Source organism: Oncorhynchus mykiss, chromosome 7 (genome assembly GCF_057628025.1).
Source record: "Oncorhynchus mykiss isolate SJ-2025 chromosome 7, ASM5762802v1, whole genome shotgun sequence".
In the NCBI taxonomy this organism is placed as follows: Eukaryota; Metazoa; Chordata; class Actinopteri; order Salmoniformes; family Salmonidae; genus Oncorhynchus; species Oncorhynchus mykiss.
This window is the reverse complement of record NC_143028.1, coordinates 10,506,702-10,529,856: the sequence shown is the minus strand read 5'-3', so window position 1 is coordinate 10,529,856 and position 23,155 is coordinate 10,506,702. Positions and strand designations below refer to the sequence as shown.

Genomic DNA, 23,155 nt, shown 5'->3' with positions numbered 1-23,155 from the left:
CTACAGAGCGCAGAGAAGAGAAGAAAATGATGGTGAAAGTATAATGTATAATGGTGAGACCAGACTGGCTTGTTGATTTGACATTTATCCGTGGTTCCTAGGGATGGGGGGGGGGGGGATGATACATATCGCATTATTATTTTGGACGATATTATATTGATACTTTGACTCAAAGTATAGATATATATCTGAAAAGATTTGCAAGGCAGTGTTAGCTAGCACTAGTCGGCTGTACCTACGCCAAAACTCTGGACATTTCTCATCCTATAGCTTGTTCTTAATCTTCTTTTAAAATAGTGCCTTTATTTCCATGACAATACATTTTCTCGTCTCTCTGCAGCAGACATGCAGGCATATGGTGAGCAAAAAGTTTGGAACATCAAATCGCAATAAAACCAATACACATCGTATCGGCACCTAAGTGATAGTATTGTATCGTTAGGTCCTTGGCCCTAGTGATTTCCAATCTCAATGGGAGTCGTACACTGACGGTCCATATCCATACAATTTTGGTGTCTGTTCTCCATGGATCAGTCTTGGCTCACCCTAAGGGTGAAAGAAGGAGAGGTGAATGGAGGACGGTCTACGTGTTCTCACATGTTTATATCAGTCGTGGTATTAAGAGTCTGTTAGCGGTGCATAAGTACCTAATAAAAGCCCATTGGTCTGTTTAAAACACCAACACACATCCTTGATTCCCCCAAGGCTGTCCCATTGAACTCTGATGTCCCCAAGGCTGTCCCATTGAACTCTGATGTCCCCAAGGCTGTCCCATTGCACTCTGATTCCCCCAAGGCTGTCCCATTGAACTCTGATGTCCCCAAGGCTGTCCCATTGAACTCTGATGTCCCCAAGGCTGTCCCATTGCACTCTGATTCCCCCAAGGCTGTCCCATTGAACTCTGATGTCCCCAAGGCTGTCCCATTGCACTCGAATTCCCCCAAGGCTGTCCCATTGCACTCTGATTCCCCCAAGGCTGTCCCATTGAACTCTGATTCCCCCAAGGCTGTCCCATTGCACTCTAATTCCCCCAAGGCTGTCCCATTGAACTCTGATTCCCCCAAGGCTGTCCCATTGCACTCTGATGTCCCCAAGGCTGTCCCATCGAACTCTGATGTCCCCAAGGCTGTCCCATTGCACTCTGATTCCCCCAAGGCTGTCCCATTGAACTCTGATGTCCCCAAGGCTGTCCCATTGCACTCGAATTCCCCCAAGGCTGTCCCATTGCACTCTGATTCCCCCAAGGCTGTCCCATTGCACTCTGATTCCCCCCAAGGCTGTCCCATTGAACTCTGATTCCCCCAAGGCTGTCCCATTGCACTCTAATTCCCCCAAGGCTGTCCCATTGAACTCTGATGTCCCCAAGGCTGTCCCATTGAACTCTGATGTCCCCAAGGCTGTCCCATTGAACTCTGATGTCCCCAAGGCTGTCACATTGAACTCTGATGTCCCCAAGGCTGTCCCATTGAACTCTGATGTCCCCAAGGCTGTCCCATTGAACTCTGATGTCCCTGGCTGGTGTCTTTAATCCATGATCAGATGTTTCCCTGTTTCTCTCCACCACGTCCACATGTGTTGTGTTTTTGACTGGTTCACCATCAGGTTTGAACTCAACGCCGCCCATCCAGATAAGAAATGGGCACCTCAGATATAACCATTATGTAGTTCTCTCTCTCTCCCTCTCTCTCTCTCTCTCTCTCTCTCTCTGTGTGTGTGTGAGTATGTGAGTATGTGTGTGTTGGCGCATCAGTGTGAGTGTGCATAGAGACAGTGCAAAACATTTCAATCCAATAGAAGGGGCAATGCAAATAGTCTGCTAAATGAGCTATTTAGCCGTCTGTTGGGGGGAAGATAGAGTGGCACCTGGTAAAACAACCAGCAAGGAGCTTTATGGACAAACAGCATGCTGTCACACACACACACGCACACACAGGCTGGTCTAGCCTCCAGGTTGCTGTTTTGATCAGCAGACTATTGCTACTTCCTGAATGACTATTATTCATGTCATTGTTGTAAACACACATACCCTGTCTCTGTGTGTGTGAGGGTGTGTTAATGTCTGCATGTCTGCATGAGTGTTAGTTCTTCCCGTTTTAACACCAAACCCATAAACAAACTCCAGTGATGTTTGTTACACACCAACAGCTAGTGTCTTAGCAGACAGACAGACAGGCAGGCAGGCAGGCAGGCAGGCAGGCAGACAGACAGACAGACAGGCAGGCAGGCAGGCAGGCAGGCAGGCAGGCAGGCAGGCAGACAGACAGACGCTTATTGACTGATTCTCTAACAAACACAGCTTTCTGTACTGTCAGAAACATCATGGTTTACACTGCTTTTTGAGTGAACACACACACACACACACACACACACACACACACACACACACACACACACACAGTGTTCTCCAACAGTATTACCAACCTCCCCTGTTATTGTAATGGTGAGAGATTAGCATGTTTTAGGGGTATGATATTTATGCCTCTAACTTTCTCACTTATCGTTATTCACAATTCATTCAGGACTATCAGTAATCATGGTAGCATCCACATTTAATGTAGAAGTGTGAGAAACATTATTTTCATATTTACATTAAAAGTGACTCTAAAATGATACACAACATTATTTACCATTCAATCTGAAACACCAAAACAAACAGCAAATGCATCCAACACGTTTGTAGAGTCACACGCTTGTCGTAGTCTGTGGGATATGGGACTAAATACTTAACTGTTGACTACTTTAATACACATAGAAGTGAATTTGTCCCAATACATTTGTTCCCCTAAAATGGGGGACTATGTACAAAAAGTGCTGTAATTTCTAAACAATTCACCCGATATGGATGAAAATACCCTCAAATGCAAGCTGACAGTCTGCACATGAACCTAGTAGTCATTGTATCATTTCAAATCCAAAGTGCTGGAGTACAGAGCCAAAACAACAACAAATGTGTCACTGTCCCAATACTTTTGGAGCTCACTGTACACACAATTGAAAACACACACACGCATCTCCAGGTCCTAGTAATAAATCATATGGGTGTATCTATCCTATGGGATCAGCAACGGAACAGTGTGTGTGTTTCGATAAGTGTGTGTGTGTGTTTGTGTGTGTTCTGGCATGGAGTTGGGGTTCTCTCGTTGTCTGCCAAGTTTATCCCCTGGACAACGCCCAGACAACACAAATCACCCTGCCCTAGAGACACACACACACATAGATACCTACACACACACACACACACACACACACATAGATACCTACACACACACACACACACACACACACACACACACATAGATACATACCCACAAACACACACCCAGCTGTTGATGATGTAACCATTGATTTGATAGACCACAGCTCCACTTTAATGACTCAGACTGCTTTCTATAGGTTAGAAACAACGGTAGAGCTTGGGCTCTGTCTCTACTCCTCTCAGTATGAGAAAAGAGGGGGGATGTTTTAGTGACTATTGGACAGAGAGACAAAAAGACAGACACACACAGCCTTCCTTTCAGTGCAGAGAAACAGGCTGTGACATAAAGGGCAGTTTAGAGTAGAATGGGAACTGACACACACACACACACACACACACACACACACACACACACACACACACACTACGTGTAACGGCAGAGTTTCTCCTGCTAGTTCCAAGAGCACATTTGCTATAATGTCATGCTTATGGATGTGTCCTGCTTGCATACATGTACACAGAACTACACAAACACAGACACACACACACACACACGCAGACACACACACACACACACAGACACAGACACACACACACAGACACACACAGACGCAGACACACACACACACAGACGCAGACACACACAGACACAGACGCACACACACACACACACACAGACGCAGACACACACACACAGACGCAGACACACACACACACAGACGCAGACACACACACACAGACGCAGACACACACACACACAGATGCAGACACACAAACACAGACACACAGACGCAGACGCAGACACACACAGAGGAGACAGAGAGGAGTCGGACAGAGAAGAGACAGAGGGAGAGGAGACAGAGAGGAGTCGGACAGAGAAGAGACAGAGGAGAAGGAGAGGAGTCAGAGGGGAGTCAGATAGGAGACAGAGAGGAGTCGGACAGAAAAGAGACAGAGGAGAAGGGGAGGAGTCAGAGGGGAGTCAGGTAGGAGACAGAGAAGAGACAGAGAGGAGACAGAGAGGAGACAGACAGAGAGGAGACAGAGAGGAGCCAGACAGAGAGGAGACAGAGAGGAGCCAGACAGAGAGGAGACAGAGAGGAGCCAGTCAGAGAGGAGACAGAGAGAGAGACAGAGAAGAGACAGAGAGGAGACAGAGAGGAGCCAGACTGAGGGGAGAGAAAGAGGAGACAGAGAGGAGACAGAGGGGAGTCAGAGGGGAGTCAGAGAAGAGACAGAGAGGAGAGAGAGAGGATACAGGGGAGACAGAGAGGAGACAGGGGAGGCAGAGAGGAGACAGAGAGGAGACAGGGGAGGCAGAGAGGAGACAGAGAGGAGAAAGAGAGGATACAGGGGAGACAGAGAGGAGACAGGGGAGGCAGAGAGGAGACAGAGGGGAGACAGAGAGGAGACAGGGGAGACAGAGATGAGACAGAGAGGAGACAGGGGAGGCAGAGAGGAGGCAGAGAGGAGACAGAGAGGAGACAGGGGAGGCAGAGAGGAGACAGAGAGGAGACAGGGGAGGCAGAGAGGAGGCAGAGAGGAGACAGAGAGGAGACAGGGGAGGCAGAGAGGAGACAGAGAGGAGACAGGGGAGGCAGAGAGGAGACAGAGGGGAGACGGGAGGCAGAGAGAAGACAGGGGAGGCAGAGAGGAGACAGGGGAGACAGAGAGGAGACAGAGAGGAGACAGGGGAGGCAGAGAGGAGACAGGGAGGAGACAGGGGAGTCAGAGAGGAGACAGAGAGGAGACAGGGGAGTCAGAGAGGAGACATACAGTAGATGAGACAGAGGGGAGAGACAGGAGGGAGACATCATGTTCTACAGGTTAACTCAACCCTTCAATTCTTGGCTGGTTGATGTCTCTGGAACATCTAGTGATTTACAGACTGAAGAGGTCCAACACACTAACACACCCACAGAGAGAGACTCTGACTCTGCAGCTGTAGGGCAAAGCACACTAACACACTCACAGAGAGAAACTCTGACTCTGCAGCTGTAGGGCAAAGCACACTAACACACCCACAGAGAGAGACTGACTCTGCAGCTGTAGGGCAAAGCACACTAACACACCCACAGAGACTCTGACTCTGCAGCTGTAGGGCAAAGCACACTAACACACCCACAGAGACTCTGACTCTGCAGCTGTAGGGCAAAGCACACTAACACACACACAGAGACTCTGACTCTGCAGCTGTAGGGCAAAGCACACTAACACACACACACACAGTTCTTGGACTGAGTCTCCTACCTATGTCACCCGAGGGTATAACACAACAGGAGCGGCAGGACTACAAGGACATGACACACCCACACAGGCTGGCCTGCACCTGCCTGAGACAGTGTTTGTCTTACCGGCGTTTGATATGCTGCCTAAATGGGCCGACTCCCTAATGAAAAACTCCCTAAAATGGCTTCTTAAGGCGTCAGCATGCTTCAGGTCGTCTGGCGCCTTGCCAAACTCGTGCCGGCCTAGTGTGTTCGTATACTCCCTTAAAAGACCTTCGCTTGAAAAACGACAATAGTACTGTTTTGAGATGCCATTTAAAGATGCTTCAAAACAGTCGGAATTCATCTAAGATAACGCAATAAATCTGTCATTCATTTGGACTTTTTGCCAAGGAGATCTTAGTCTCGCAATTTGACATCTAACTAAGATGTTTGGTGCAGTATTTCTCAATGAAAGAATGTGCATGAAAACAAGTAGTCTCTCGTTGAACGGAGACTTTATTTAAGAACCCCTACGGTTGACCAATCACCGACGAAGGGGATACCGACTGTGGCTTGCCTCAAGAAAAGATGTGGCGTGTCTGAACAGCCGGAAAAACTCTTACCGAAAGTCCAAAACGAACAAAAAAACATCACAAAATGTTGTCAGAATATATGAACAAACTCTTCCCAACGGTTTCGACTACACCAGACAAAGACGTCTACCGTGCCTCCTGTACAACGTCTCCAAGTCTGTAGACTACACCAGACAAAGACGTCTACCGTGCCTCCTGTACAACGTCTCCAAGTCTGTAGACTACACCAGACAAAGACGTCTACCGTGCCTCCTGTACAACGTCTCCAAGTCTGTAGACTACACCAGACAAAGACGTCTACCGTGCCTCCTGTACAACGTCTCCAAGTCTGTAGACTACACCAGACAAAGACGTCTACCGTGCCTCCTGTACAACGTCTCCAAGTCTGTAGACTACACCAGACAAAGACGTCTACCGTGCCTCCTGTACAACGTCTCCAAGTCTGTAGACTACACCAGACAAAGACGTCTACCGTGCCTCCTGTACAACGTCTCCAAGTCTGTAGACTACACCAGACAAAGACGTCTACCGTGCCTCCTGTACAACGTCTCCAAGTCTGTAGACTACACCAGACAAAGACGTGAGATCGTGGCCGCGGGGAGCAGAAGGGTGAGCAGCAGCTAAGCTACGTAGAGAATCCCTCTCGAACCTTTAGGTGTCAGGAAGAAAGGTCCAGGAAAAGTCAGACCTGCGGCCAGTCCATTAAAGATACCACTTGCTAAAGTCTATAAAGGGCCGCATCACATAAACACCACCAGCCGACCTCTGACCCCTAAACACACATCACAGATACACACCTACCCACCCTGAACACACACTTACAGTAAGCACACGCTTCAACAGGCTTGAATGGCGTCTCTGTTCAACAGTATAATAATGGGAACTGCGTCCCCTGTTGATTTAACTGTGATCAGATACATTCTGCATTCTCCACTTACACGTCATCTCTTCAATGGAACGATCTGGAGTTACTGGCTACAGGTGCAGGTATGTCTTTGATTGTTCAAAACACACACACACACACACACACACAGAGATCTTTGACGTGAATGAGATCAGACGCATAACTGGAGAATCACGTCACTGATGAAAGAATGGAACTGATATCAGACTACCCTGTTTCTCCCCGGGCACACACACACACACACACACACACACACACACACACATACACGGTTGAGGTTGGACATAGCAGGGTCTGTTGAGTGTAGCGTTGGCAGGAAATAACATGGAGGTGGGCTGTTTGGTCTCGGCCCACTGCTCTGCAGCGTCCTCCTCGCCAGCCAGTCTGAACACCACTGTGTGTGTGTGTGTGTTGTCCTTGCACACACACACACACACGCACACACACACACACACACACCCCTGGGACTTTTTTCCTATTTCTCTCTGATCCTCACTACAGACTTTCTCACTGGAGGGAGAGGGAGGGTGAGGGAGGGAGAGGGGGAGAGGGGGAGAGGGGAGGAAGGGAAGGATGCAGAAAATAGTGGGGGATGTAGGGAGAGGGGGGAGGACAGTTTAGTCCTGGAACTGTCTAGAGAAGACTGAGAGATGAGAAAGAGCTCCAAGTGTCAGCCATGGGGGAGAGATGGATGAGGGGGAGAGATGGATGAGGGGGAGAGATGGATGAGGAAGGGAGGGAGGGAGGGAGGGAGGGAGGGAGGGAGGGAGGGAGGGAGGGAGGGAGGGAGGGAGGGAGGGAGGGTAGATACAGGACAAAAGAGAAAGAGGGAAATAGAATGGAGAGAGAAAGGGTGGAGAGGGGTGAAAAGAGAGTAAGTGAGAGGGAGAGAGAGAAAGGGTGGAGAGGGGTGAAAAGAGAGTAAGTGAGAGGGAGAGAGAGAAAGGGTGGAGAGGGGTGAAAAGAGAGTAAGTGAGAGGAAGAGAGAGAAAGGGTGGAGAGGGGTGAAAAGAGAGTAAGTGAGAGGGAGAGAGAGAAAGGGTGGAGAGGGGTAGTCATATTTTCCCTGAGGAGGGCCTCCCTTGCTCCCTCCTCCTCCCTCCCTCCTCCATCTCTTCTCATATGTTAAAGTACTTAGCTCTGCTAGCACCGGTCATTGTGCTCAACTGTGACGCTCACTAACTACACAAACACAGAAACAGCCGTCTTGCTCTTCCTCGCTCTCTCTCTCTCCCCCTCTCTCTTCCTCATAACTATTTCATCTGTTTCAAAGACACATGGTCCCCCCACATCCACCACTAAAACACAGCCACACACAGTCTGTCACTCAGTCTGGTAAAGAACTCATTCTCACCACTCTCTCGGTAACTACAGAAAATAAAGAAATTCACATTTCCTATCTAGTGGTGAGGCCCCATTGACACAAATGTCCCCCATTTACCGAAAGCTTAGCAATAAATCCCGACATTGACCTTTAGGCCAGTGCTCAATCGATTGTAGATAATAGTTTCCAGATAGCAGATAGTCTTTATTTGCACAGCAGCAGGAAAGAGAACTGACTGATCTGAGGCCAGAGGGAAAAATAACAATAAAACATATTTAGCTTCGGTCTAAAATCCTCCTCCTGAATTCCTCTCCCATTCATGCTGTCACTGAGCCACTAACACACACTACACTAACACACACACTAACACTACACACTAACACACACTGCACTAACACTACACTAACACACACTACACTAACACAATGGAGTTGTTCTTCTCTCACTTTCTCTATTTCACTTCATCCTTAGCCTCCCTCCCGCTGTCTCCCTCTCTCTGTCTCTCACCCTCCCTGTCTCCCTCTCTCTGTCTCTATCCCTCTGTCTCCCTCCCTCTGTCTCCCTCCCTCTGTCTCCCTCCCTCTGTCTCTCACCTTCCCTCTGTCTCCCTGTCTCTCACCCTCCCTCTGTCTCCCTCTCTCTGTCTCTATCCCTCTGTCTCCCTCCCTCTGTCTCTATCCCTCTGTCTCCCTCCCTCTGTTTCCCTCTCTCTGTCTCTCACCCTCCCTCTGTCTCTCACCCTCCCTCTGTCTCTCACCCACCCCCTGTCTCCCTCCCTCCCTGTCTCCCTCCCTCTGTCTCCCTCCCTCTGTCTCCCTCCGTCTCCCTCCCTCTGTCTCCCTCCCTCTGTCTCTCACCCTCTGTCTCTCACCCTCCCTCTGTCTCCCTGTCTCTCACCCTCCCTCTGTCTCCCTCCCTCTGTCTCCCTCCCTCTGTCTCCCTCCCTCTGTCTCTCTCCCTCTGTCTCCCTCTCTCTGTCTCTCTCCCTCTGTCTCCCTCCCTCCCTGTCTCTCTATCCCTCTGTCTCCCTCCCTCTGTCTCTCCCTCCCTCTGTCTCTCTCCCTCTGTCTCTCTCCCTCTGTCTCTCTCCCTCTGTCTCTCTCCCTCTGTCTCTCTCCCTCTGTCTCCCTCCCTCTGGCTCCCTCCCTCTGTCTCCCTCCCTCTGTCTCTCACCCTCCCTCTGTCTCTCACCCACCCCCTGTCTCCCTCCCTCTGTCTCCCTCCCTCTGTCTCCCTCCCTCTGTCTCCCTCCCTCTGTCTCCCTCCCTCTGTCTCTCACCCTCCCTCTGTCTCTCACCCTCCCTCTGTCTCCCTGTCTCTCACCCTCCCTCTGTCTCCCTCCCTCTGTCTCCCTCCCTCTGTCTCTCTCCCTCTGTCTCTCTCCCTCTGTCTCCCTCTCTCTGTCTCTCTCCCTCTGTCTCCCTCCCTCCCTGTCTCTCTATCCCTCTGTCTCCCTCCCTCTGTCTCTCTCCCTCTGTCTCCCTCCCTCTGTCTCCCTCCCTCTGTCTCCCTCCCTCTGTCTCCCTCCCTCTGTCTCTCTCAATTCAATTTAAATTCATTTCAATTCAAGGGGCTTTTTTGGATGGGAAACATATAGTTGAAGTCAGAAGTTTACATACACCTTACACATTTAAACTCAGTTGCTCACAATTCCTGACATTTAATCCTAGTAAAAATGCCCTGTTTTAGGTCAGTTAGGATCACCACTTTATTTTAAGAATGTGAAATGTCCGAATAATAGTAGAGAGAATTATTTATTTCAGCTTTTATTTCTTTCATCACATTCCCAATGGGTCAGAAGTTTACATAAACTTGATTAGTATTTGGTAGCATTGCCTTCAAATTGTTTAACTTGGGTCAAACGTTTCAGGTAGCCTTCCACAAGCTTCCCACAATAAGTTGGGTGAATTGTGGCCCATTCCTCCTGACAGAGCTGGTGTAACTGAGTCAGGTTTGTAGGCCTCCTTGCTCGCACACGCCTTTTCAGTTCTGCCCACAATTTTTTTATGGGATTGAGGTCAGGGCTTTGTTGTCCTTAAGTCATTTTGCAACATCTTTGGAAGTATGCTTGGGGTTATTGTCCATTTGGAAGACCCATTTGCGACCAAGCTTTAACTTCCTGACTTGAGATGTTGCTTCAATTTTACCTTTATTTAACTAGGCAAGTCAGTTAAGAACCAATTCTTATTTTCAATGACGGCCTAGGAACAGTGGGTTAACTGCCTGTTCAGGGGCAGAACGACAGATTTGTACCTTGTCAGCTCGGGGGTTCGAACTTGCAACCTTCCAGTTACGAGTCCAACGCTCTAACCACTAGGCTACCCTGCCACATAATTTTCCATCTCCATGATGAAATCTATTTTGTGAAGTGCACCAGTCCCTCCTGCAGCAAAGCACCCCCACAACATGCCCCTGTGCTTCACGGTTGGGATGGTGTTCTTCTGCTTGCAAGCCTCCTCCTTTTTCCTCCAAACGTAAAGTTGGTCATTATGGCCAAACAGTTCTATTTTTGTTTCATCAGACCAGAGGACATTTCTCCAAAAAGTAAGATCTTTGTCCCCATGTGCAGTTGCAAAACGTAGTCTGACTTTTTATGGTGGTTTTGGAGCAGTGGCTTCTTCCTTGCTGAGGGGCCTTTCAGGTAATGTCGATATAGGACTTGTTTTTACTTTGGATATAGATACTTTTGTACCTGTTTCCTCCAGCATCTTCACAATGTCCTTTGCTGTTGTTCTGGGATTGATTTGCACTTTTCGCACCAAAGTACGTTCATCTCTAGGAGACAGAACGCGTCTCCTTCCTGAGCGGTATGACGGCTGCGTGGTCCCATGGTGTTTATACTTGTGTACTATTGTTTGTACAGATGAACGTGGTACCTTCAGGCATTTGGAAATTGTTCCCAAGGATGAACCAGACTTGTGGAGGTCTACAATTCTTTTTCTGAGGTCTTGGCTGATTTCTTTTGATTTTCCCACGATGTCAAGCAAAGAGGCACTGAGTTTGAAGGTAGGCCTTGAAATACATCCACAGGCCTTGAAATACATCCACAGGTACACCTCCAATTGACTCAAATGATGTCAATTAGCCTACCAGAAGCTTCTAAAGCCATGACATAATTTTCTGGAATTTTCCAAGCTGTTTAAAGGCACAGTCAACTTAGTGTCTGTAAACTTCTGACCCACTGGAATTGTGATACAGTGAATTATAAGTGAAATAATCTGTCTGTAAACAATTATTGGAAAAATTACTTGTGTCGTGCACAAAGTAGATGTCCTAACCGACTAGCCAGAACTAAAGTTTGTTAACAAGACTCCAACCTTATGACTCCAACCTAAGTGTATGTAAACTTCCGACTTGAACTGTATGTTAACATTGCCAAAGCAAGTGAAATAGATCATTAACAAAAGTGAAATAAACAAAAAATGATCCGTAAACATTACACTCACAAAAGTTCCAAAAGAATAACAACATTTCAAATGTCATATTATGTCTATATACAGTGTTGTAACGGTGTGCAAATAGTTAAAGTACAAAAGGGAAAATAAATAAACATAAATATAGGTTGTATTTACATTGGTGTTTGTTCTTCACTGGTTGTCCTTTTCTTGTGGCAACAGGTCACAAATCTTGATGCTGTGATGGCACACTGTGGTATTTCACCCAGTAGATATGGGAGTTTATCAAAATTGGATTTGTTTTCAAATTCTTTGTGGATCTGTGTTATCTGAGGGAAATATGTCTCTCTAATATGGTCATACATTGGGCAGGAGGTTAGGAAGTGTTCCACCTCATTTTGTGGGCAGTGTGCACATAGCCTGTCTTCTCTTGAGATCCAGGTCTGCCTACGGTGGCCTTTCTCAATAGCAAGGCTATGCTCACTGAGTCTGTACATAGTCAAAGCTTTCCTTAATTTTGGGTCAGTCACAGTGGTCAGGTATTCTCTCTCTCTCTCTGCACATCTTCTGCCACTGCTGGATGAATGATCCAGGATAGTGTGGCAGTGTGTGTGTGTGTGTGTGTGTGTGTGTGTGTGTGTGTGTGTGTGTGTGTGTGTGTGTGTGTGTACTGGACAGACGGACAAAGAGAGCCAGTGTATGCGGGAAGATTGGCCACTGAGGACAACTATTAACTCATCACATAACTCATCACAGACACATTCCAGAGACCACAGATCCCAGTGCTGTCACAGCGACTATGAGGCCAGTCAATGAGCAGCTGAAGTATTATGGGAGATCTGTGAATCAAAGTTACCAACTCTTAACCAACCCCAAACTCACTCTCACTCTCACTCTCACTCTCACTCACTTCCCACTTGTTGTGTCGTCATTGTAACCCATATCAAGGTACCTTGGGTTCAGGGTCTAAGGTCAGTGTGTATGTGAGTGTTCAGGGTCATAGGTCAGTGTATATGTGAGTGTTCAGGGTCATAGGTCAGTGTGTGTGAGTGTGTTCAGGGGCGTAGGCCAGTCCAGAACCACAGGTTGATTGCAGGGGAAAGTCCAGACAGGAGAACACTTATCACAGGTAGTCTCTCTCTCTCACACACACACACACACACACACACACACACACACACACACACACACACACACACACACACACACACACACACACACACACACACACACACACACACACACACACACACACACACACACACACACACACACACACACCTCTGAGAAGGACTTAACTCCTCAGAGCTGCCCTGACTTGAACTGAAGGGTGTGTCCAAGTCCCCTTGTTCTCTCACCAATTACATCTCACACACACCCTCACACAACGTTAGACCTGCTCAATCTATGAATCACGCATGAGTGTGTGTGTTTGTGTCTCAGCAATATGGAAACAGTCTGGCTATCCTCCTTTACCTAAGGCTGAAATGGACACCCTTCAACTCAAACACACACAGACACACACACAGACACACACACACACACACAGACACACACACAGACAAACATATACACATAGACACACAGAGACACACACACAGACAGACACACAAAGCACACAGACACACATAAACACAAACAGAAACACAGACACACACAGACACACATAGACACACATAGACACACATACACACACAGACACACACTGCCCAGAGCAACAACTGTCTGTGAAAAGATACATGTATATAAACGACTGTGAGAAATCTGGACCCTGTCAAGTGCATTTCCAAAACAGAACACAATCTCTCACCAACAGAACACACTCTCTCACCAACAGAACACACTCTCTCACCAACAGAACACACTCTCTCACCAACAGAACACACTCTCTCACCAACAGAACACACTCTCTCACCAACAGAACACACTCTCTCACCAACAGAACACACTCTCTCACCAACAGAACACACACTCTCACCAACAGAACACACTCTCACCAACAGAACACACTCTCTCACCAACAGAACACACTCTCTAATACACCACAAGGCCAGAGTGGAATAAGGGTGGACAATATAGTCTGAATGTTACATCACATCATAAATCTTATAGTACTGGTATATAACAGGATTTTTATTTCAGATTATCTGAATAGCCATTCTCCCACAGCAATACATCCCCAGTCTCCTCCCCTGCCTCTGTGGTCTGCCTGACTGTGTGTGTGTGTGGGTGTGTGTTTGAGTTGCACACACACCACAGCCCTGCCAGAGTGGTCTCTGTGGCTGTCCAAGCGTCAGTCTGTCCAGCCAGGGTCGAGTTACGGCTTCACCAGATCTCTGCTTCACACACACACACACACACACACACACACACACACACACACACACACACACACACACACACACACACACACACACACACACCAGAAAGCCACGTCCATTCACCAAACTATACAACAAAATCTAGATAGCACAAAATGAGCATTATGGGAGTGTATGTCTGTGTGTTCAAGGTCTATTCTGGGAGAATTCCAGAGGGGAGACCCTGTGACTGACTCCACCCCCCAGGAACTAACAGGATATATCACAGGGTGACAGAGCAGCACCTCAATTACATAAGGCATGATGTCAGATCTATTCATTACATTTCTATCTGGTACATTCTGTCTAAGTAGGAAACTTTGTCCGAGCCGGAACAGCAGGAGCCTCTCTCCTATTGTGTAGGCAGCTTGATCAACACCCCCTGGACAGGACGCCACTGTATCGCTTGTCTCCCCCTAAACCTCAGAAACAGGCTTCTAACTAGACAGGGTTTTGGAAGGCTGGCCACGCGAGACTAGTTCAACCCCCAATCCATCTCCTTGGTTCATGCTGACTGCCAAGCAAAGAGGCATTGGGTCCCATTTGTCTTTGGTATGACTCGACAGGGAATCGAACCCCCAACCTTCCAATCTCAGGGCGGACACTTGGGAGTCCACTCACCTGGTGTCCACGGTCTGAATCCCTGATTAGGAGCGCAGGATGAAAAAAAAAACCCAGGTCTGTGTTGAGAGAGGGCCTCTAGGGAAAGATGGGAGGGATATTCTCTGTCTGTTGCACATTATTTGAAGGCTACCTACAAATACATAACACATGTATAACCCATAACACTTGTATAAGCAGTGTCAAAGTCAACAAACTCGTTATTAAATGATGATGTGCTTATGTATGGTTATCATGGTGTTATGGGATCCTTATGTAGGGGGCTAGGTGTCCAACCAACTGTGTTACAAAAGAGTCTAACATGGAAAAATATAAGTAACAGCTCAGATATTCAACTTCTGCCTGTATATTCAGGATATTCAACTTCTGCCTGTATATTCAGGATATTCAACTTCTGCCTGTATATTCAGGATATTCAACTTCTGCCTGTATATTCAGGATATTCAACTTCTGCCTGTATATTCAGGATATTCAACTTCTGCCTGTATATTCAGGATATTCAACTTCTGCCTGTATATTCAGGATATTCAACTTCTGCCTGTATATTCAGGGGCATCAAATGGGCACTTTGCTACGTTCAGTAGAGCACGAAATATGGTCTAGTGTCATGCAGATTGAAATAGAAACTAACGTGCGTGTCATTATTGGACAAGTTCAGGTAGAAATCCGTTTTAGTTTAGTAGAGGTTATCCCTCCGCCAATCCCAACGCAAACCAATGACCCAGCACTATCAGAATACTCTCACACCAACTCCAGTGGCTTTTCATGAGTAGCCTCTATAGCCAATGGAAGTAGCCTACCCTACCACCAACACAGAGACTCAACTATCAACAAAAACTTGCAAAACACACACATTGGAATAGCCTCTCGCGGTCCTCACACATTTCGATCAGTAAAACTCGGCTCGTACCGAAAAGATCGCAAATCAGATATAACGCACACGTATCCTACCTTTTCTTTTCTCCCTTTCGCTCTTTTTTTGTATTTCCCCTCGCGTCCTCCGTCACGACCGGTCGTTCAGCTGCAAATATCACACGCGATATATAGAATCCTAAAGGGCTTTCACTCTCCGGTTCTGCCAGAGAAGAACATACCGTGACTTGGTGTTGTCGGTGGAGCGAGAGAAGAACAGAACGTGACTCGGTGTTGTCGGTGGAGCGAGAAAAGAACAGAACGTGACTCGGTGTTGTCGGTGTAGCGAGCAGAGCGTCAGCAGCGTCTCCACTGGGGCTCGAGCTACTTGGTGTGTGTGTCAGTTTGAGAGAGAGAGGAGGAGAGAGAGAGAGACAGGGTGACAGCTCTTGGAGAGAATGAGCAGCGTGCGGGGGTTCCCGTGAGCAAACTGGGGCGGGAATTTATATCTATATATTTTTTACCTTTATATAACAAGGTAGGCCAATTGAGAACAAGTTCTCATTTACAACTGGCAAGGATAAAGCAAATCAGTGCACAAAAACAACAACACAGAGATACACTTGGGATAAACAAACTTACAGTCAATAACACAATACAAAGTCTATATACAGTGTGTGCAAATGTCACGACTTCGGCCGAAGTTGGTCCCTCTCCTCCTTCGGGCGGCGGTCGACGTCACCGGCTTTCTCGACACCATCGATCCTTGTTTCGTTTTGTTTTGTCTTGATCATACACACCTGGTTTCCATTCCATTAATTATGTTCCTTATTTAACCCTCTGATTTCCCTCTCTGTTTTGTGCGTTATTGTTTGTCATGTGGGTTCTCGTTGTTTGTGCCTTGGATTATTGTGTTTGTGCCTTGTTGGAATCTTACCTGTTGAGTAAATTTTGGATCATTACTCAGAACTGTGTCCTGCGCCAGACTCTGCATGTTTCATTTTTACCAACATCCTCACAGAATAACGCACCTTTTTATATGGAGTCAGCAGGTACAGCCAGCCCTCCTCTCCCAATGAAGGAGCGTGTTCAGCTGGTACAGCCATGGGTCCGTGCTGCAAATCATGGACCGATGGGAGAGAGGGGGTTTTCCACTCGCCCCTTCAGCACCCTCCCAGCTCCCACAACAACCGACCCAAAGATCCACACTTCCTACATCAGAATCCAGTGGGATTTGACTCTCGCTCCCGGGAGCATATGATGGAACTCCGGGTGCCACGGGTTCCTACTCCAGCTGGAGCTCTACCTGGCAGCTGTTCAGCCAGCCCCCTCAGGACACGAGAGAGTGAGCGCCCTCATCTCTTGTCTGACTGGAAAAGCACTGGTCTGGGCCAACGCCATCTGGGGAAGAGAAGGCCCGATGTTGGACAATTACGAAGGTTTCACCCGCCGCTTCCAGGCGGTTTTCGATCATCCACCTGAGGGGAGAGCGGCGGGGGAACGCTTGTTCCATTTAAGACAAGGGATGAGGAGCGCTCACTCTGGCCGCCGGCGCAGGATGGAATGAGCGGGCCCTGATCAACCACTACAGGTGTAGTTTAGGTGAGGACGTTCGTAGGGAGTTCGTCTGCAGGGACACCACCCTTAATCTGGACCAGCTGGTGGACCTATCCATCCGGCTGGATAACCTGTTGGCCTCCCGCGGACGTCCAGATCGGGGTCTGTCTGTCAGTTCCACCCCCCCAGCACATCTGATCCTACCCCAATGGAGCTGGGAGGTACTGCTATGAGGGGGACCGGAGGGGGGACCGTTCCCTACATCAACTGTGGCTGCAGAGGACACACTGCTGGTCGGTGCTGGGGAGGTTTCCCAGGTAATCGAGGTGGCAGGCGGAGCACTGGTGAATTATCTCAGGTGAGTAGGCACACACCTCACCCAGAGCTCCCTGTTGCACACATGTGGTTGTATGTTGCCTTTCTTGAGTTGTCCCAGCCTTCCCAGCATAAGGCGCTAGTAGATTCAGGCACAGCTGGGAACTTTATTGACCGTACCTTTGCACTTAGTTTAGGGATTCCTAGTGTTCCTGTTGATGTCCCCTTCCCTGTACATGCCTTAGATAGTTAGTTGTCTGTTGGGGTCAGGGCTAATCAGGGAGGTCACAGCTCCACTCCATATGATAACGCAGGAGAATCATGAGGGGAGAATTAGTCTCTTTCTGATCGACTCTCCTGTGTTTCCTGTTGTGTTGGGCCTTCCCTGGTTGGCCTCATGATCCTATTTCGTGGCAACAGAGGGCTCAAGGGATGGTCTTGTCGGTGCTCGTGTAGGTGTTTCCTTAGGTGCAACTATGGTGGCGAGTCCAGACCAGTTCTCCACCATTCACATGCCCCCCGAAATATGCCGATTTGGCACTCGCCTTCTGTAAAAAGGCGACTCAATTACCACCCCATCGACCTGGGGATTGTGCGATAAATCTCCTGGTAGACGCAACCTCTGTCACAGGAGGAGACAGCGGCTATGGAAACATATGTCACTGAATCTCTGGGACAGGGATACATTCGGCCTTCCATTTCACCTGTCTCCTCAAGTTTCTTTTTTGTGAAGGATGGAGGTTTGCGCCTGTGTATTGATTGAGGTTTGAATCAGATCACGATAAAAATACAGTTACCCACTACCTCTCATAGCCAGTATGACAGTCATTGTGCGCTTCTTCACAAGATTGGACCTCGGGAGTGCTTACAACCTGGTGCGTATCAAGGGAGGGGATGAGTGGAAGACAGTCATCGTGCCCAGAAGTAGTGCTAAATGCTATCTCGTCATGCCGTACGGGTTAATGAATGCTCCATCAGTCTTCCAATCCTTTGTAGACAAGATTTTCAGGGACCTGCATGGGAAGGGTGTAGTGGTGTGTGTGTGTGTATGTATGTATGTATATATATATATATATATAAATATATATATAAATATATAAATATATAAATATATAAATATATAAATATATAAATATATAAATATATAAATATATAAATATATAAATATATAAATATATAAATATATAAATATATATATATATAAATATATATATATATATAAATATAAATGACATTCTAATATACTCACGTCGAGCATGTGTCTCTGGTGCGCAAGGTGCTTGGTCGACTGTTGGAGCATGACCTGTATGTCAAGGCTGAGAAATGTCTGTTCTTCCAACAGTCCATCTCCTTCCTAGGATACCGTTTTTCAGCGGCAGGGGTGGAGATGGAGAATGACCGCATTGCAGCCGTGCGTAATTGGCCCGACTCCCACCACGGTAAAGGAGGTGCAGCGGTTCTTAGGGTTTGCTAACTACTACCAGAGGTTTATCTGGGGTTTCGGTCAGGTAGTGGCTCCCATTACCTCCTTGCTGAAGGGGGGGACCAGTGCGACTGCAGTGGTCAGTGGAGGTGGACAGGGCTTTTTGTCAACTGAAGGCTCTGTTAACCTCGGCTCCCATGCTGGCTCATCCTGATCCCTCCTTAGCGCTTTATTTTCAAAGAGGCTCAGCCCGGTCGGAGCGATACTATGATGTGGGGGAGCTGTTAGCTGTTGTCAGGGCTCCGAAAGCGTGGAGACATTGGCTTGAGGGGGCTAAACACCCTTTCCTCATTTGGACTGACCACTGCAATCTAGAGTACATTCGGGCAGCTAGGAGACTGAAACCTTGCCAGGTGAGGTGGGCCATGTTTTTCACCCGCTTTGTTTTCACTCTATCCTACAGACAAGGTTCCCAGAACGTGAAGGCAGACGCACTGTTCCGGATGTATGACACGGAGGAGCGGTCCGCAGAGCCCACTCCCATAGTTCCTGCTTCTTGCCTGGTGGTATGGGAGGTGGACGCGGACATCGAGCGGGCATCACGTGCAGAGCCCACTCCCCCACAGTGTCCAGTTGGGCGTCTGTACGTACCGTTTGATGTCCGTGATCGTTTGATCTGTTCGGCCCACATGTCACCCTCCTCGGGTCATCCTGGCATCGGTCGGACAGTGCGCTGTCTTGCTGGGAAGTACTGGTGGCCCACTTTAGCGAAGGACGTGATGGTTTATGTGTCCTGCTCGGTGTGCTCACAGTGCAAGGCACCTAGACACCTGCCCAGAGGGAAATTACAGCCTCTTCCCGTTCCACAACGTGACGGATCTTCCCCCGTCACGGGGTAATACTACGATCCTGGTCGTTGTGGATCGGTTTTCTAAGTCCTGCCGTCTCCTTCCTTTGCCCGGTCTCCCTATGGCTCTACAGGCTGCGGAGGCTCTGTTCACCCACGTATTCCGGCACTACGGGGTGCCTGAGGATATAGTTTCTGATCGGGGTCCCCAATTCGCGTCTAAAGTCTGGAGGGTGTTTATGGAATGCCTGGGGGTCTCGGTTAGCCTCACCTCAGGTTTTCACCCCGAGAGTAATGGGCAGGTGGAGAGTAAACCAGGATGTGGGTAGGTTTCTGCGGTCCTATTGCCAGGACCGGCCGGGGGAGTGGTAGGTTTTCATCCCCTGGACGGAGATGGTCCAAAACTCCCTTCGCCACTTTTCCACTAACCTATCCCCTTTCCAGTGTGTACTAGGTTATCAGCCGGTCCTGGCACCTTGGCATTAGAGCCAGATCGAGGCTCCTGCGGTGGATGAATGGTTTCGGCACTCTGAGGCGACATGGGACGCTGCTTATGTGCGTTTACAATGGGCCATCAGGCGGCAGAAGGCGAGTGCCGTCCGCCACCACAGTGAAGCCAGGTCTCGGGTCTGGCACTCGACCCAAAACCTTCGCCTGCCCTGCCGGAAGCTGGGTCCATGGTTTGTGGGGCCATTTAAAGTCCTGAGGAGATTGAACGAGGTTTGTTATAGGTTACAACTTCCCCCTGATTACCATATTAACACCTCGTTCCATGTCTCCTCAGGCCGGTGATGGCTGGTCTGCTCTAGCAGTCTGAGATGCGGGAGGTTCCTCCGCCCCCTCTGGAGATCGAGGGGGCCCCGGCATATGCTGTGCGAGCCATCATGGACTCAAGACGTCAGGCAAGAGGTCTTCAGTACCTCGTGGAGTGGGAGGGGTACGGTCCGGAGGAGAGATGCTGGGTGTCGGTGGAGGACATCCTGGATCCATCATTACTGCAGGAATTTCACCACCTCCATCCGGATCGCCCTGCGCCTCGTCCTCCGGGTCGTCATGCGGCTCCGGGGGGGGGGGCCGAAGTTGGTCCCTCTCCTTCTTCGGGCGGCGTTTGGTGGTCGACGTCACCGGCTTTCTCGACACCATCGATCCTTGTTTCGTTTTGTCTTGATCATACACACCTGGTTTCCATTCCATTAATTATGTTCCTTATTTAACCCTCTGATTTCCCTCTGTTTTGTGTGTTATTGTTTGTCATGTGGGTTCTCGTTGTTCGTGCTTTGGATTATTGTGTTTGTTCCTTGTTGGAATCTTACCTGTTGAGTAAATGTTGGATTATTACTCAGAACTGTGTCCTGCGCCTGACTCTGCGTTTTTACCAACGTCCTCACAGCAATTGTAGTGAGGTAAGGCAATAAATAGGCTGTGGTGGGAAAATAATTACAATTTAGCATTAACACTGGAGTGATAATGTGCAGATGATGAGCAAGTAGAGCAAAACTATTTATAAAATAACAATCTGGGGATGATGTAGTTGGGTGTGCTATTTAGAGATGGGCTGTGTACAGTGATTGGTAAGCTGCTCTGACAACTGATGCTTAAACTTAGTGAGGGAGATCTGAGTCTCCAGCTTCAGATATTTTTGTAGTTCGTTCCAGTCATTGGCAGCAGAGAACAGGAAGGAAAGGTGGCCAAAGGAGGTGTTGGCTTTGGGGGTGACCAGTGAAATATACCTGCTGGAGCGTGTGCTACAGGTGGGTGCTGCTATGGTGAGCAGAGACAAGGTGGGGCTTTACCTAGCAAAGACTTATAGATGACCTGGAGCCAGTGGGTTTGGTGACGAATATGAAGTGAGGGCCAGCCAACAAGAGCATACAGGTCGCAGTGGTGGGTAGTATATGGGGCTTTGGTGACAACAGATGGCACTGTGAGACTACATCCAGTTTGCTGAATAGTGGTGGAGGCTATTTTATAGATGGCATCGCCGAAGTCAAGGATCGGTAGGATAGTCAGTTTTACGAGGGTACGAGAGTGAAGGAGGCTTTGTTGCAAAATAGGAAGTAAATTCTAGATTTAATTTTGGATAGGAGATGCTTAATGTGAGTCTGGAAGGAGAGTTTAGTCTAACCAGACACCTAGGTATTTGTAGTTGTCCACATATTTTAAGTCAGAACCATCCAGAGTAGTGATGCTAGGCGGGTGGGCAGCTATCAGTTGAGCATGCATTTAGTTTTACAAGCATTTAAGAGCAGTTGGAGGCCACGGAAGAAGTGTTGTATGGCATTGAAGCCATATAACATATGGAGTGCCACGTATACACACATTAGCGCATGTAATATACATATTGAGCTGTCAGTGAGTACCACTGAGTCAAAGCTCAGCGATTAGGGCAGGCTAAATGTGTCTGTTAATGCTTACTTATAGGCTGTGTGTGATATTGTATTATTGAACTGTGTGTTGGTGTGTGTGTACAGCTGTGGGGCTATACATGAGCTATCGTACAGCATCGTTCTATTTAAGTCTCCTTATGATCTCAAATCTATATTTGAATCTTATTATCCACCTGAAGTTAACATTTATTTTTTTACACCTGACAGGCTCACATCTGTTGCTATGGGAACCAGTGAGGTATACACCTCTGTTACTATAGAAACCAGGAACCTCAAAGTTATGTTAGCCAACAACTATATCTCAACACACATCCCTGATACACACACACCTTAGATCCTTCTCCCAATCCCTACTGGAATGTGGCTCCTATAACCGCATCAGTGATCACAAGGCGCATCACATCAAGGGTGTGTGTGTCAGTGTGTGTGTGTGTGATAATGCATGTGTGTGTATGGACAGTAACATGGTCTTCCCACGCTGCAGTAAAAATAGACTTTGAGGCTCAATTGGGGAAGCCAGTCTGATTTCAGAAGACTAGAGGAGATTTCAACACAAGTAAGAGGTGGTTCAGTGAGTAATGGTTGCGTGATAACCTAACCTGACACCTGATGACTTGTGTTAGCTCCCCGCGGTAATAACTAGCGTACATAAGAGAGTAGGTCCCCCGTCCCTGCCTTGACCTCAAACCAGGAACACTCTGCACAACAAGGTCCCTGGTCGTCTTCAACAAAAACAAACACACTGTACAGCTGACTGACTGATCTGTCAGAGTTATACAGTACATTCACTGCCTTCCTGGGTGTGTGTGTGTGTAAGCTCCTGCTGAAAGCAACAGATGCCAGAAATACAGTGTCACTCACACAAACCTGCAGATGGGCAAGGACATCCAGGTCACAAACAAACACACACACACACACACACACCTCTCTCTCCATCCTTTTTCTCTCGCTCCCTCTGTCTCCCCTTTTTATTCTCTCGCTCCCTGTCTCCCCTTTTTATTCTCTCGCTCCCTGTCTCCCCTTTTTATTCTCTCGCTCCCTCTGTCTCCCCTTTTTATTCTCTCGCTCCCTCTGTCTCCCCTTTTTATTCTCTCGCTCCCTCTGTCTCCCCTTTTTATTCTCTCGCTCCCTGTCTCCCCTTTTTATTCTCTCGCTCTGTCTCCCCTTTTTA

General features: G+C 48.1%; 1 protein-coding gene across 1 annotated transcript in view; it reads right to left on the bottom strand.

Moving 5' to 3' along the window:
- ppp2r3a (protein phosphatase 2, regulatory subunit B'', alpha) overlaps positions 1–15,915 on the bottom strand; it is a 40,441-nt gene extending 24,526 nt beyond the window's left edge. The window contains 1 exon segment of the mRNA XM_036982733.2: positions 15,555–15,915. The gene's annotated coding sequence lies outside the window, so the exon portion shown is untranslated.
- Between the last annotated feature and the right edge of the window lie 7,240 nt (positions 15,916–23,155).